The sequence below is a fragment of the Solanum tuberosum genome, unplaced genomic scaffold (assembly GCF_000226075.1).
Source record: "Solanum tuberosum cultivar DM 1-3 516 R44 unplaced genomic scaffold, SolTub_3.0 scf00067, whole genome shotgun sequence".
Lineage (NCBI taxonomy): Eukaryota > Viridiplantae > Streptophyta > Magnoliopsida > Solanales > Solanaceae > Solanum > Solanum tuberosum.
In genome coordinates, this window is record NW_006238991.1 from 1,995,780 (window position 1) to 2,005,385 (window position 9,606).

The 9,606-nt window shown below is 34.7% G+C and overlaps 1 non-coding gene across 1 annotated transcript; it reads right to left on the reverse strand.

Moving 5' to 3' along the window:
• Positions 1-2,177: 2,177 nt before the first annotated feature.
• On the reverse strand, positions 2,178-2,265 carry MIR7994A (microRNA MIR7994a). Its single transcript, NR_130365.1, has one exon. It is a non-coding gene; the product is annotated as a microRNA MIR7994a (primary transcript).
• Positions 2,266-9,606: the final 7,341 nt, after the last annotated feature.

Sequence of the window (9,606 nt, forward strand, 5' to 3'; positions counted from 1 at the left end):
GCATGTTCTTATTGAATCTATGTAAATACTTTAATGATGCTTTGAGAGGTAAGTATTAAAGACTATGTTGTTGTTGTGTTGATTGAAAGCCTATTCTCATGAAAACATAATGAACATGATGTGAAATGTTTTCTCACATAAAATGATTCTGGGTTGAAAGGCTTGCTCACCTATGATGAATCTAAGTCAAAGGACTATAAAATGACATGAGGTTAGAGGTGACTCCCCAATAACTTCATATGAGTAGGATGTGAGGTGAGTTCCTATATTCCTAAGTTAGTAAGTAAGAGATGATAAACATGTGGTGATTACCTATGTCATGTGATAAGGAGTGTGAGGTGACTACCCTTAGTCTATAACTCCTAAGGCAAGGCAAGAGGTGATTACCCGTTAGCTTTTATTGATGATCATGGAGTCGAATACCTATGATCCTTTTGTAATGATGTGGAGGCAAATACCTATATCATATAATGTTGCACATGGAGGCGAATACCTATGATCCTTGTAAAATGATGTAGAGGCAAATACCTATATCATATCATGATAGGGCATGGAGGCAAATACCTATGATTCCCTAAAATGGTCATGGAGGCGAATACCTATGACTATCCATGTAAGGCAAGAGGTGAATACCCATTAGCCTTCCTCATAGACATAGAGAGATGAGTTCCCATGTATGGAGAGTAAAGTAAGAATAATATGAACTATGAAATATAAGAATAACTAGTTTGGATTTTAGCTTGAAAGGCCCTTCAAATACATGTATGATTAGAGGTGACTCCCTTGTCTATGAGAATCAAGTTAAGAATCAGAATTCAAGATGTTAAATATGATTGATGACCTAAGGAGGTCTACTTAGCATGGGTGAGATTAATGGGTCTTATCCATGCATTGCACAAGTTTTCCTTAAAGTTATTTATGAAGTATTCTTTTATGTCATGATGATTTAAGTGTATTAACCATTCTTATGACTTACGGTTATCTAGATGCATTGATTATGCCTATGATTATGTTGTTATCTCTTATGCTTATAGTTTATGTCTTATGATGTATTTCTTATGATTATGGTATATGTCTTATGTTGACTAACACTTATGATTTGCTTATGTTGATGATTTATGCTAGCCATCATATTTAGTTACATTCATATCAAATGTAGGGTCCGGCGATCTTGACTTCCATTCCCGTGGCTTGGATCTGAGTAGAGAAAGCAAATGAAAATTTGGTGAGTCTTCATAGCATGAAGGATTTGACCACCTTTCCTTTTTGTCTTTCTTTTATGTTTAGAGTTTTCTATGGGCTGTGTCCCTAACTCTTTTTTAGTATTAGATCGTTTGAGACAAGTGTAAGACTTCCGCTTTGTAATATGAAAAAATGTTTTAAATTTCCACACCATTTTCTATTATCTTATGTTATGATATGCTAAGATGCTTGTATGAGGCTTTCCGGAGTCTTGTACGTCGTGTCACATCTAGGGGGTACCCATGGGTCTTGACAATGATCATAATGTGTGTGTTTGGGTTATCTTTATAAATGTTTTTGTTAAGACAATTTATTTTCATTTTTGTGATAATAGTTTGTGATATATTCTGTTTTCAAAAACTATTTGTGGCTTTAGAAAAAGACAAATACTTTAAAATTTTATCAATTTCTTTTAGAAGGATGTTACATGCTAATGGAGTGAGAATTTTAGGGGAATCCTTATTTCTATCTGCCTCAACAATTTCTTCCTGCATTAATCATCCCATAAAAAAATATAAGTAGTACATACTATGAATTATTTTATATATCTCTTTGAAAATATTATTTTATGCATATTAAATATAATGTATATTAGCTTGTAATGTAAATATTAATTCAAACAACATTTTCATTAGTGGTAAAATTAATCAGTGGAAAAATTACCGTAGTAAATTGATTGTTTGGAATCAATAGAACTCTGAAAGGCATAGGATATTGATGCTGCATTGGAGGAACAACAGCCATAATAGCACTTGTGTTGTTTGTGGTGCTTTCTTTTGTGAAAGATTTTGCATTTGGCGAAATTATTATTTCAAAATTTTCCTGTATAATAAATAGTAAAAAAATATTAATTTCATGCAATTTATTTATCTAGCACAATAATGTACAATGTAAGTTTTGAGTCTTCATATTTATATTATACTATATAATAAAAGGGAGTTTATGCCCAAGTATAATATATAATATTCAAGATTGGGACTTTTCCCAATCTTGAATATTATGTATTATACTTGGGCATAAACTCCCTTTTAAAAGTCCTAATCTTGAACACAAACTCCATTTTAAAAGTCTCAATCTTGAATATTATATATTATACTTGGGCATAAAACTCCCTTTTTAAAATAATATATATATACATATATATATATATATGTCACAAATGGAAAAGTCCCAATCACGGAAGCAACATATATTATTTACAATTGACTTAAAAAACATTAAAAATTACAATAATTACCAACTTAAAATATTTAAAAGATATATAATAAAATAGGTTGACTCTACAGAAATTCTATCCGGCTCACATATATTAGGGACAGAAAAATAACACATATCATTTTAAATTACCAAAAGTATTATAAATAATAATAATTAACAACTTAAAATATATGAAAGACATTTTAAAAGGGTTAATTTTATCCATATCACATAAATTAGGACAAAGTGACCAGTAATGTACATTATTTGAAAGTTCAATAAAAATATTAGAAATCACAATAATTAATAACTTAAAAAAATAAAAATTTGGATGACTCTCGAAATTTCATTTGTGTCACATAAATTGAGACAACAAAAATAACATATATTGGGTCCATTTTAATTTATTTGTCTTATTTTTTAGTTTTTTTTTTATATTTAAAATTGCGTAAAAATACTATAAATCATGATAATTGACAACATAAAATATGTTTTGAAAAAAATACAAAAAATTCCACTGATTCTTGAAGTGAATCTATCGTAAAAATATTATAAATAATGATAATTGACAACATAAAATATTTGTAAAAGGTTGTATGTGGGTAGTCTTATTATGCCTTAAATAGAGTCAAAGAAAGTACATGTTTGTGATAAAAAAAAACTTATTCCTTTATCCACGCAAACAATCGCTTCAAAAACTCGGTTATTAGCCCCAAAACATACCATTTATATTATTGGGCCCGTGCATAGCATGGGCAACATTATCTAGTATAGTGATAAAAATGTAGAGAAAATAAGCCTATATCTATAGGACTATGAAATCTTTAAATGTGAAAAATGGTAAACACAGTAGAAACCCTATAATTAATTTCTTAGTAATTATATCATGGTAAGAGATAGACAAAGAATGAATAATTTTAATTTAAAAGATTGAGGTAATTTCTTTCTTTGTCAACTTCTTAGCTAATTTTGGATCACCAACAAATATTTAAAAGAAATCAAACATAAGAATTATAATCTGAATAGAGAAAAAATAACCATCTTAATCAAGAAAAATAATAGATATATTCCAAATCAAGTAAAAAATCTATAGAAGACAAGCCAACGTATGTTCAAACTAATTAGTGGAGACACTCTATGGATTGAAATTCCTAGGCCATATGACAGCCTTGTCATGGGTTATAATATATAATGAGCGAACGAAAAAGACGATATCAAGTAGGGGGTGTCAAGGGGCGAGGATAGATAAGGATGATTCATAAAAAATATAGCCCGGACGATCCGAGTTAGAAAAATTAGTTTAAACCAGTCTAAATTTTAGTTGGCTAATTCTCTCTGATACGCAAAATATGTTATATTGCCATGACCCGAAATCAGATCATGATGACGCCTAGCATAAACCCGGTAGGCAAGTTAAAACCAAAACAACAAGTGATTAACTTAAGCTACAATATAACTATGTAGAAGAAAAATAGATATATAATATGACTATAGCATAGATATGTACATAACGATACAAAATATACAGTAAAGGCCCAAAAGTTACCAGCAAAGGCAAATTTAAATAAAAACTAAATTTCAAACCTGCTATCACATATACAAGAGCGTCTAACTACATAAAGAGACTATACACAAAAGATATGTTTAATAAAAATATAAAATACATAGATAGTACAAAAGATGGAAAGCATTAATTAGTCTCCGGATGCTAAGATCTCACTGCGATCTAATCAACAAAGGCAACGAAAGAATCATGATTCAACGAGCATATTAGGTGTTGCATCAGAAAAAGATGTAGAAGTGTAGTATGAGACACAAAATACGCATACTAAGTTGGTATCATAGTTCCCCTGAACTGAAATAGAATTTATATAAATACAAGAGGTATAATAATGATAACTCTAAAAATTCATCAACTAACTAAAGTCATATTAAAACACTGATAAAAAAGAGATAAAGACAATATGAGGTAGTTACAAGCCAATCAAACACAATCATACAATGAACGATGATGCAAATTCTTTAACAGTGCAATGCATAAAGAGAAAAACCTAGAGTATGCTCACGGGACCCCCTGAATAGAGCTGAAACTCATCAACAGATTCAATGTATAAAATATAAGTAAAAAATACTCTATCTGGCTCACAATACCATCTAAAAATTCCATTGCCAAATAAGCCTACTGCATGAAATACTCTATAGCTACAATAAAAAAAAATCCTAAACCCTAGGTAGGCAGTTGGTGACTTGATGGCTACCACCTATGGGGACCACTACCACCGGAGGTATTTATTCCGCTTCATTAACTAAGCACTACCAGGTAACCATGACAAATCTCACCCCCACCAAACTAAGCTACCATGATTAAACATAAATCTATTACTAATAATTTTCCCAAAGTACCTATTAAACAAGTCATTATGATTCATGGGGAACCTACTGTCACATGGAAATCACCAGAGATCTAGAGCCTTATGACAGGAGAATCTACAATATGCGATCGTAGGAAAGTTCTCATATAAAAAATTAGAAATTGTAGAATTTAGAAAGTCGATCCCAAAGTAATGTGGGATCAAGAGCTAATGTAGTATAGGAGATTTGGATACTAGACACATACTTATTATATTTTCTTTACTAGAAGATTATGTGTAACTACTGCCCACAACAACTTACTATATCAAGGAGAATGAGGGGGAGTGGTAGATACAAATATTAAAGTAGGATACTTGGTTTGAGCTTGAAGTAGAAACTACAATTGATGTAGCTTGGATATCCATGCGAGATTTGCCATAAAATTTTGTTGCGAAAGAAGCAATTTTTCAATTGCTTTTTGATGAGTCCGCAATTTGGACTCATTTAGGGCTTCATTTTAATAGAATTAGTGTCCTCAAATACACATTTTGTCTCAATAACTGATGTAAATACTTGAATTTCAGACATTTGAACTTAGGGACAAAGCATGGACACTATGGAGTAAAAAGGGAACAAGGCAGCTGAAAGAACGAAGAAGATAAGGCCTGAAGATCGCCCAAACCATTGGGCGAGTCACCGAATGGCCAAGGTCTCGCCTTATATTCTATTCAGCTAAGCCCTGGAAGAGGTGACCACGTTTGCAATAGAAAAGAGCATTCAGCGGATCACCGAACAGCAATGATACCGCCTAAAGTTACAAAAAGTTGGAGCTACACTCAGGTAATTTCCGCGAGCAACAGAGCTAGTTGGCGTGTTGCCGATCTATTCAGCGAAGGACAATCAGGTCGTCAAAGATTGCTGAAGAATATTTGAACACACGCTGATGAGCGAAATAATAGACTGAAGGCGATTCGTGAAAGTGTTCGGCGACCTCGATTTGGATCGCCTAAATTTACAGTAGTCAAACCAAGAAAGAGTGAAAACTGAAGGCGAGATAAAGAACGATCGTCGCGTCACCAACCTATCGGCGACATCCGACTAACCTCACCGAATGATCTATAACAGTCACTCATTAGACTTATTTAAATTTATTTTTGGAAAGGTGAGTGTATTCAGAAACGAGCCAACAAAACAAATTAGAGAGGATACCACGAAAGGCTCGGGATAGGGATTTTTATCGAAATATTCTTAGATATTTTGTAATGAAGAAGATTTTTAGTTGATTTCTTCATAAAAATTCTCATTTTTCTGTATTCACTTATGGGAAGAATAATGGATGTTAATTTTTCTACTTTTGATATGAGTGTCTAAAACCCTTCTATTTGGGTTTAGACTAGGAAAATAGGGAGGTTAATTTGAAGTGGGTCTAAATTGTTACGGCGTTCTGAAGTTGTTTTGAATATTTAGTGTAATTGATTCTACTTTGTGAGCTTGCTCGAGAGAGAAGCACAGAACCAAGGTAGCAATCTTAGCATCCTTACAAGTGGGTTACCCAATTTTTAGCTCGAGAGAGTTAAATCTGAAATCTATCCTTTGTATCTAGCTCGAGAGAGTGGATTTGATGAGGACAAAGGGCTGGGCATCTTACGATCAATGATGAAGTTCGAGAGAATTCATCATAGAAAAGGTAATTGTTCGAGAGAAAATTATCTTATATATGGCCCGACCTACCCACAACAAAATAACCTACTGTTTGTAGCAACATTAACCCTCTAAAGTAAAATTCAACAATTGGCTGGTCAATTCTCTAAGTTCTACTCTAGTATTTGTTTAATTCGTGTTTATTCTTGAAGTTGGATTGAAATTTTCCAAACATAATCATAACATTGAAAGGATTGTGTCAAAGTTTCATTTTCGAATTTAAAGTAAAAACTACTCCCTTGGGATTCGATCCCAACCCTTGATTGCATTATACTACTATTAAACGATCACTGATGCTTAGTATTGGATGAAGTAGCTTTGATATCATTTATTAAAATGGCACCGTTACTCGGGAGTAGCATTACTTGGAATTCTTTGATTGAAGGTTTGTCACTCTCAACTTTGTTGGCTGTAGTTAAATTGGTTTTGGCTGCGTTGTGTAGGTGGTGGTTGGACCACATTGAAGTGGACATGAGTGAGGAAGAGATGAATAATAGTCAAGTAGGTCATCATGACGGTATAGACGACATCAATAGTGTTTACAACCCAGATCAATCGGGTGGAATGGGTGCAATTTGCATCCCATAAACTGATGGGAATGGGATGTTTGAAGTCACTAGCACAACTATGCACCTTCTGCAAATGAGGGGACTATATGGAGGTCTCGATCACAAAGACCCGAACAAGCATGTGAGCAACTTTACAGAGGTTTGCAGCCCTATTTCAGTCAAAGGTGTGTTGTAGGAGTCAATTCGGCTGCGGTTATTCCCTTTGTCTTTAAAGGGAGAAGTTAATAAGTGGTTAATCGAGTTACCAAACAATTCCATCACATCATGGGAGGATCTAGTTATAGCATTTAACACAAGATTCTTCCCTCCATCAAGGATGATAAAACTTAGAGATGAAATTCAAGGTTTCAAGTGACGGGAGGGGGGACCGCTCCATGAAACATGGGTGAGATTCAAGAATCACCTGCTTAAATGCCCAATTCATGGGCTGAAAAATGATTTGTTACTTTAATATTTCTACCGGAGCCTCGATTCGGTTAATAAAGGAGTGGTTGATCAGTTGGTACAAGGGGGAATAATGTTGCAATCATTTGAGGTAGCCCCATTTCTTCTAGATAACATGACTAGAATAAACCAAGCGTGGTACACCAAAAAGGATCAAGTATCTCCATTTCATTTTAGATTAACACAAGAGCAACTGGATAAAGAGAAAAAGAGGGATAAAAACATCAAGAAGATGTTGACCCAAATGGAAGTTCTGCAAGAACACATGAACGGAACTTGTGGATTGTTCAGAGTTGAGGAGGGTTCATCCTCAAGTTATTCAAGCCCTTAGGAGAATCAAGGTTGGAGCTCCAGAAGAAGTGAGGAGGGTTTCTACCCACGCTATTTGCAGCGAGGTGGAAATCAAGGTTGGAACCATCATAAGGATGTTGAGCAAATGAGATGCCACCAAGATTTTTCCGAGCAAAATGAGTATGGGAGAAGAGAGTATGAATATGAAGAGAACCACACTCCCTCAAGAGAGAGCCCAAAATCAAGGGGAGGTGCAAGTAGTCCCCGCGTGAATGATTTGCTTTCACGCATTCTTGATAAAGTTGAAGGCTCAGATGATTTATTGAAAGGGATGAAAGCCGACTTCTCATCCTTGAACAATAAAGTAAACACGCATTCAGATGCAATCAAAGTCTTTGAAGGTCAATTGAGTTTACTTTCAATGAAATTGAAACCAAATATGGTGACAGATGATGAAGATAAAGGACTGGCCGTTGTCACTCTGAGCGGAAAAGAAGTAAAAGGTTGTGTCACGGGTAACGAAGAAGAGCACATGTGAAATAAAGGCAAAGATATAGAGGAAGAAGAGATAACCATTCCTTATGACATTACAAAGGAGCCGCAAAGTGAGGAGGAAAAACACAAGTCATGCCTAAAAGACAAGCAGCATTTACCTAAAATATCTCCTCCATTTCCTCAATTCCTCAATAAAAAGAATGAGGACGAGAAGTTCAAGAAGTTTCTATCGGTATTTAAGACCTTATCGGTTAATCTCCCTCTAGTTAAAGAGTTGTTTGAAATGCCGGGTTACGCCAAATTCATGAAGGACTTAGTCACACATAAAAGAGCTTGGATTTTGAGACGATCGAAGTCTCTCATAATTATAGTGCAATTATGACGAAGGATCTGATAGAAACGAAAGATGATCCTGGAGCATTCACCATCCCATGTACTATAGGCATGCTCAAGTTCGCAAAAGCTTTATGCGATCTCCAAGCAAGTAATAATTTAATGCCTTATGTTATTTATAAATGACTCGGGTTGGGTGAACCGCATTATACAACTATGAGACTCTTGATGGCTGACAGATCGATCAAACACCCCGTGGGAAAACTTTATGACATTTTGGTTAAGGTTGACAGATTTATTTTTCCGGCCGATTTTGTTATACTTCACTGTGACTTAGATGTCAAGATTCCTATTATCTTGGGGAGGCCATTCTTGGCAACTGGGAGAGCGTTGGTGGATGTTGAGATCGAGGACCTAAAATTTCAGGTTAATGAAGATGAAGTCACCTTTGATGTCTGCAAATCAATGAAACACCCGACTGACATTCATGTAATCTCAACTAATGATATGATTGACAAGGCAGTGGCTAGTGTGAGCCATTTGATGTGCAGCAAAAAACCACTTGAAGTTGTGTTGTCTAACGATGAAGAGTTTGAGGTTAAAGTCCAAGATGAAGTGGTAGCCGCATATTCAAACATGGGGGGATTTACAAAGACTCCAGTGAAATTGGACATCAACTTAAAAAATTAAGAGAGCCCTCCCGCAAAGCCATCAACCGAAGAACCACCAATTCTTGAGCTGAAGGTATAGCACTCTCACCTCCGATATTCTTTCTTAGGTGCAAATAACACTTTGCCGGTGATTATTGAAGCCAATTTACTTGATTGCCAAGTAAAATTGCTCCTTGAAGTACTGAGAAGGCACATAAAAGCCAATGGTTGGACTATTGCTGATATAGTAGGCATCCTTCCAGGCATATGCACTAACAAAATTTAGCTTCATAGTGATTATAAACCGAGTGTTGAACATCAGCGAAGACTAA